This window comes from Eriocheir sinensis, chromosome 1, assembly GCF_024679095.1.
Source record: "Eriocheir sinensis breed Jianghai 21 chromosome 1, ASM2467909v1, whole genome shotgun sequence".
Lineage (NCBI taxonomy): Eukaryota > Metazoa > Arthropoda > Malacostraca > Decapoda > Varunidae > Eriocheir > Eriocheir sinensis.
In genome coordinates, this window is record NC_066509.1 from 25435056 (window position 1) to 25442808 (window position 7753).

Consider the following 7753-nt stretch of genomic DNA (forward strand, 5'->3'; position numbering starts at 1 on the left):
GCGATGAGGAGAGATGAAATCATACTGAGAGAAGGCGAGAGAGAGGAAGAGAAGGAGAAGAGGAGGTGCTGGGAGTGAGAAAAGAGAAGGATATTGGAAGAAGAGAGTGAGAGAGAAGGAGTGAAAGGGATATAGTTTGAGGCGGAGGTCTGGAGAGAGAGAGAATTACATAGATTTACATAGAAAATCAGACCACACAGACCCCATGGTCCAGACTAGGTGGTCTGTCCTTAAACCTAAGTGAATCTACATTAATCAGATGGGTCCGAAACGTTACTTTTCTACTCTAGTTAATATTAAGTTCAAGGAAGTGACGGTCGAGCTTGTTTTTAAAGGAGTCAATCGTGTTACATTGGACCACTGACGGTGGGAGCTTATTCCATTCTCGCACTAAAACGTTGGTGAAGAAAAATTTGGTGCAGTCTGAATTTACTTGTCTACATTTGAGTTTTATGCCACTGTTCCTCGTTCGCAAAGTGTCATCGATCATAAACAATTTTGTTCTGTCTACATTCGTGAAACCATTAAATATTTTAAAACATTCGATCAGTTTTCCTCGGAGGCGACGTTTCTCAAGAGAGAACTTGTTAAGGGTGGAAAGCCTTTCGTCGTAGGATTTGTTGCGCAAGGAAGGGATCATTTTTGTTGCCCGACGCTGAACACCTTCTAATTTAGCAATGTCCTTTGCATGGTGAGGAGACCAAAACTGTACCGCATATTCCAAGTGGGGTCTGACTAAACTATTGTAGAGTGGAAGTATTACATCTTTATTCTTGAATAAAAAGCTTCTTTTAATGAAGCCCAACATTCTGTTCGCTTTATTTGCTGAATCGATGCACTGATGTGAGAATTTGAGGTTTGACGCGATTTTGACCCCCAGGTCCTTAGCGCACTGTGAGGCATTGTAACGCTTGTGAGGTTAACGCCGCGCATATCGTATTTCTTTTTTTTTTTTTACAACAAAGGAGGCAGGTCAAGGGCACAAAAAAAGGAAACAATAATAAAAAAGCCCGCTACTCGCTGCTCCTAAAAAAGAATCAAAAGAGGTGGCCGAAAGAGAGGTCAATTTCAGGAGGAGAGGTGTCCTGATACCCTTCTCTTGAAAGAGTTCAAGTCGTAGGCACGAGGAAATACGGATGAAGGAAGATCGTTCCAGAATTTACGAGCGTGAGGGATGAAAGAGTGAAGATGCTGGTTAACTCTTGCATAAGGGGCTTGGACAGTATAGGGATAAGCATGAGTAGAAAGTCGTGTGCAGCGGGGACTCGGGAAGGGGGGAGGTATGCAGTTAGCAAGTTCAGAAGAGCAGTCAGCGTGGAAATATCGATAGAAGATGGAAAGAGAGGCAACATCGCGACGGAATTTAAGAGGTAAGAGACTATCAGTAGGAGGAGAGCTGATGAGACGAAGAGCCTTACGGCCGTACCATAAGGCAGCCTCTTCGACTATTGAAGCTCTTCGGCCAATTTCTCATACCATAATCTTCGAGGGGCCCGCTCCGTAAGCGAAGGAAAGGTGTTGAGGGGCGAAATTCTTGGAATCTGGCAAGGGGTCGAGATAGGCACATCTTCGTCAGCCCCTTCGCATATTTTAAGCGTCAATTCTGCATTTCTCTCATTAATATAGTAATAAATGACCCAGGAATTATAACAAAACGTATTTGATCTAATATGAATCTGCAATCGTTTTTCTAAATAAATTATTTTAAATGTTGTTTAAGACTATAGGGTTGTATCATGATTTTTAACCCTTGTCGAGTTGCCGTGTCAACACGCCTCCTTGGTCAACTCAAGGAGCTAGGTAGTCTTTTCCTATAGCTCCGATGGGGCTCGAGCACTTTTCTAACGGCTCCTTGCCTGACGGGATGGTAGCGAGGGGCAGAGAAGTGATAACGCCGGGCAGATGTGGACTCCTGGCTGTGTGCGTGGAGAGAGGTGGAAACCAAGGGGTGCTGACGTCACTCCCAAACCCCTGGGCCTCCCCTCTCGTAGGCCTTGTGGAAACACGGGCCGCGCAGGGATGCCAACCCTATCACTCACGCTATGTTCCCAATTATACCTATATTTGCCTTTCAATCAACCATTTTCTTCGTGATTATACATTGAAAAATATGTATGATTACACTAATATATGTAAAATGCTTCAATTATCAATATTTCCGTGTAGAGATGTTTCCAGAGGCTACCAACCCAACTCGGAAGAAGCCCTAACGGAGGAAGGGGCCGAGATCACCTTATAGTATCCGGCAGTAAGGGGACACCGTTTAAGGGAAGAGGAAGAGGAAGGTGTAGAGGCTGCCTTATGGTACGGCCGTTAGACTCCACTCTGTCCAGAAGAGCTGTGTGAGTGGAGCCCCCCCACACGTAAGATGCATACTCCATACGAGGGCGGACAAGGCCCCTGTATATGGATAGCAACTGCGCGGCAGAGAAGAACTGGGGGAGACGATACAGAACGCCCAACCTCGAGGAAGCTGATTTAGCGAGAGGGGAGATGTGAAGTTTCCAGTTGAGATTTTGAGTTAAGGATAGACCGAGGATGTTTAGTGTTGAAGATGGTGATAGCTGAGTGTTGTCGAAGAATAGGGGATAGGTGTTTGGAAGATTGTGTCGAGTTGATAGATGGAGAAATTGAGTTTTTAAGGCATTGAAGGACACAAGGTTCCTTCTGCCCCAATCGGAAATGATAGCAGGGTCTGAGGTTAAGCGTTCTGCAGCCTCCAGTCTGGAGTCGTGTACTTCCTGTTGAGAGGGTCTTCTATTGAAAGAAGTTGAATAATGCAGAGTGGAGTCGTCGGCGTATGAGTGGACAGGACAGTTTGTTATGGAAACAAGATCATTGATGAATAACAGGAAGAGAGTGGGTGATAGGACAGAGCCCTATGGAACGCCACTGTTGATAGGTTTAGGGAAAGAACAGTGACCGTCTACCACCGCAGAGGTAGAACGGCCGGAAAGGAAACTGGAGATAAAGGAACAGAGAGAGGGATAGAATCCAAAAGAGTGCAGTTTAGAAAGCAAAGACTGGTGCCAGACTCTATCGAAGGCTTTCGATATGCCTAGCGCAACAGAGAAAGTTTCACCGAAACGGCAAAGAGAGGATGACCAATACTCAGTTAAGAGAGCAAGAAGATCGCCAGTAGAACGACCCTTGCGGAACCCATACTGGGGATCAGATAGAAGGTTAGAAATGGATAGGTGCTTTTGAATCTTCCGGTTAAGGATTGATTCAATAGCTTTAGATAGACAGGAAAGTAGAGCTCTAGGGCGGTAGTCTGAAGGATTGGAAAGGTCACCCTTCTTAGGCACAGGCTGTACAAAGGCATACTTCCAGCAGGAAAGAAAGGTAGATGTTGATAGGCAGAGACGAAAGAGTTTGACCAGGCAGGGTGTCAGCACGGAAGCACAGTTTTTAAGGACAATATGAGGCACTCCATCAGGTCCATAAGCCTTCTGAGAGTTGAGGCCAGAGAGGGCATAGAAAACATCATTTGGAAGAACCTTAATAACAGGCATAAAGGAGTCAGAGGGGGGATGAGTAGGAGGAATATGCCCAGAATCGCCCAAGGTGGAGTTCTTACAGAAAGTTTGAGCGAAGAGTTCAGCCTTAGAGACAGATGAGACGGCAGTGCTGCCGTCAGGGTTAAGGAGAGGAGGGAAAGAGGAAGAAGTGAAATTGGAGGAGATATTTTTGACTAGATGCCAGAAGTCACGAGAAGGATTAGAAGAAGCAAGGTGTTGACATTTTCTATTTATAAAAGAAGTTTTGGTAAGTCGGAGAATAGATTTGGCACGATTCCGGGCTGAAATATAAAGGTCATAATTAGCGGGAGTTCGAGGGCTCTGGAACCTTTTGTGAGCTGCCTCTCTATCTTTAATAGCACGAGAACAAGCATGATTAAACCGAGGCTTCTTAGCTTGAGGAGTAGAGAAAGAACGTGGAATGTATGCTTCCATTCCTGAGACAATCACCTCTGAGATGTGCTGGGCACACACAGAGGGGTCTGTATCCTGGAAGCAGTAATCATTCCACGGGAAATCGGAAAAGTACATCCTCAGGTCGTCTCACCGAGCTGAAGCAAAATGCCAGAAGCATTGTCTCTTCGGTGGGTCCAGAGAATGTACATGAGCGATAGGACAGGAAACTGAAATAAGGTTATGATCGGAGGAGCCCAACGGAGAGAACAGTTTGTCAGAGTAAGCAGAAGGATTAGAGGTAAGGAAGAGGTCTAGAATGTTGGGCCTGTCTCCAAGACGGTCGGGAATACGTGTAGGGTGCTGAACCAACTGCACTAGGTCGTTGAGGAGAGCAAAGTTGTAGGCTTGTTCACCAGGCTGGTCAGTGAAAGAGGATGAAAGCCAAAGCAGGTGGTGAACATTGAAATCTCCCAAGATGGAGATTCCAGCGAAGGGAGAGTGAGACAAGATGTGCTCCACTTTAGAATTCAAATAGTCAAATAATTTTACATAGTTAGTAGAGTTAAGTGAGAGATAAACAGCACAGATGTATTTAGTAATAGAATGACAATGAAGTCTTAGCCAGATGGTGGAAAATTCAGAAGAGTAAAGGTCGTGGGCACGAGAGCAAGTGATGTCGTTGCGCACGTAGGCGCAACATCCAGCTTTGGATTGAAATTGTTGCAACTAGAAGTACCTGGCACTCGTCTACGATAAAGGGCATCTCCCATTTATCCGACCGAGCTGAAATTTTGTGCAAATCCTCTTGGAGGCTTTGCCTGTCTTCGTCAGTGAGAACCGAGCTACCAATCTTTGTGTCGTCTGCAAATTTACTAATGCGATTATTGAGTCCAACATTCACGTCGTCGATGTAAATAATGAAGAGCACTGGGCCAAGAACCAAGCCCTAAGAGACGCCACTAGTGACCGGCGCCCACTCTTGAGTTAAATCCATCAATCACCACTCTCCGTAGTCTGTTGCTCAACCAATTCGCGATCCATTGGTTTACTTGACCGTAAGTACCTATTTACTTTAATTTATAAAGTAATTTATGATGTGGGACTTTATCACACGCTTTCTGGAAATCAAGATAGACTACGTCCAATGATCTGGTTACGTCATAAACTGAGAAGAGGTTGTTATAAAAGGTCAATAGGTTTGATAGGCAGGATCTTTTGTTACGGAAGCCATGTTGTGAATCCCCAATTAATGAGTGGCTTTCGAGATAACTCATAATTTTGTCTCTAATTATGCTCTCAAGTAGCTTACCTACAATTGAAGTTAGACTAATGGGTCGGTAGTTACCTGGTATTTTTTTGTCTCCTTTCTTAAAAATCGGTGTCACGTTAGCCTTTTTCCAATCCGAAGGGACGATGCCTTGTCGCAAGAACATGTTGAATACGGTTGTGAGGGATGAAAGTATTTCGCTCTTTGTTTCTTTAAGCAGTATAGGATATACTTTATCGGGTCCGGGACTTTTATTTGTTTTAAGTGAATGGAGAGCTTTAAGGACTTCATCGGTTGTTGTTTCAAAATTAGGCAATGCATGCTCGAGATTTACAATAGTACTGGTGTTGGTGGTGGAGGGAGGAAGACTTAGTATTGGTGGACGTGGAATTCAGCCCACACGGGATTCAGCCCATGGAATTCAGCCCACGCGGGATTCAGCCCACGGAATTCAGCCCACGCGGGGTTCAGACCACACGGGATTCAGCACAAGGACTTCAGCCCACGCGGATTCAGCCACACGGGATTCAGCCACACGGATTCCGCCCACAGGATTCTGCCCACGGAATTCAGCCCACACGGAATTAAGCCCACAGGATTCAGCCCACGGAATTCAGCCCACACAGGATTCAGCCCACAGGATTCAGCCCACGGAATTCAGCCCACACGGATTCAGCCCACACGGGATTCAGCCCACGCGGGATTCAGCCCACGGAATTCAGCCCACACGGATTCAGCCCACACGGATTCAGCCCACACAGGATTCAGCCCAGGATTCAGCCCATGGAATTCAGCCCACAGGATTCAGCCCACGGGATTCAGCCACGGATTCAGCCCACACAGGATTCAGCCACATGATTCAGGATTCAGCCCACGGAATTCAGCCCACTCGGGATTCAGCCCACTGAATTCAGCCCACGGGGAATTCAGCCCACACGGGATTCAGCCCACGGAATTCAACCCACACGGAATTCAGCCCACACACAGGATTCAGCCACGGAATTCAGCCCACGGATTCAGCCCACAGGATTCAGCCCACAGGATTCAGCCCACGAATTCAGCCCACACGGGATTCAGCCACACGGGATTCAGCCCACAGAATTCAGCCCACACGGAATTCAGCCCACAGGATTCAGCCCACGGAATTCAGCCCACACGGATTCAGCCCACGCGGAATTCAGCCCACACAGGATTCAACCCATGGAATTCAGCCCACGGGATTCAGCCCACGAATTCAGCCCACGAGTTCAGTCCACAGGATTCAGCCCACAGGATTCAGCCCACTGAATTCAGCCCACACAGGATTCAGCCCACAGGATTCAGGCCACAGGATTCAGCCCACAGGATTCAGCCCACACGGACTTAACTCACGGGCCCACACTGTTGAGTTGAATAGGGGTTTAATTGACATGGAACCCTTAGAAATATGACCATTTCTACTGAACGGATTTTAGAAAAGAAAAGTAAATAACTTAAAGCAATATTATTCTTTGACTATTCATTATTTTACAGTAGTTAGTGCTCTATTCGCCGAACCGAGCTTGCACCACGAGGAGGTTGAGCACCATAGCAAGCCTTTATATATATATATATATATATATATATATATATATATATATATATATATATATATATATATATATATATATATATATATATATATATATATATTCTAATAGTTTTTTTTTTTTGTTTCTTCAGTTTGTAACTTAGTTTTTTTTTCTGGGGGAGGCTTATTTTTCTGTTTTACTTTTTGTTTTTCCAATTAATTTTTTTCTTTGGAAATTCACTTTGTAAATATTAGATGTTTTCTGTGAGGCTTCGATTTTTTATTATTATTTTTATGGAGCTTGTGCTTTAAACTAATCACTTATTTTTCCCCTAGTGGGAAGTTTTTTTATATGATTTTAATCATTTTTTATTTGTATTTGATTTTAGTTGCTAAAGATATGTGCCACTGATCGCAAGTAATGCAACTTGTCATTTACATCATTGTAGCAGTCCACCCTTGCAGCCAGCCTCTCTGATAGAACAATGTATTTGTTTCTTGGTGGAGGGTTGTTTGCCACCTCGTTGTCTGCTAGTGTTTTCAAGTGAAGACTAATATCCTTTTTCAAACCATCCATTAACTTCCAGATGGAATGATGCTGGGAAAGGAACAGACTGTTCAATCCATTGTGGTAGCCCTCAACAGCATTTGTGGTTCGTGGAATGTTATTCCTTGGAGCTGAAAAATGGTTCCAGACAACTGGTGGGTACCTGGGTGGTCCCCTGTCTCTTCCCTGGCCCTGTCCCTCCCTGAATATAAGTCAGCTCAAAGTAGGCAATTAACTCTTCTACCCTATCCAGAGGAGGAAAGCTGTCAGCCAAGGTGTTGAAGATGACCAGTATATCTTCCTCAGGCACAAAAGAGAGAGCAACCAAGGATTTCACAGACATGTTGAATTCTACGTTACTCTCGTAGTCCACTTTCAAGCCAACTTCTGCGACCTTTCGTTGGACTGACTGCCCAAGATGAAAAAGACAACCCTTGATGTCTGCATTGGGGTGTACCTGGCGGAAAGCATTC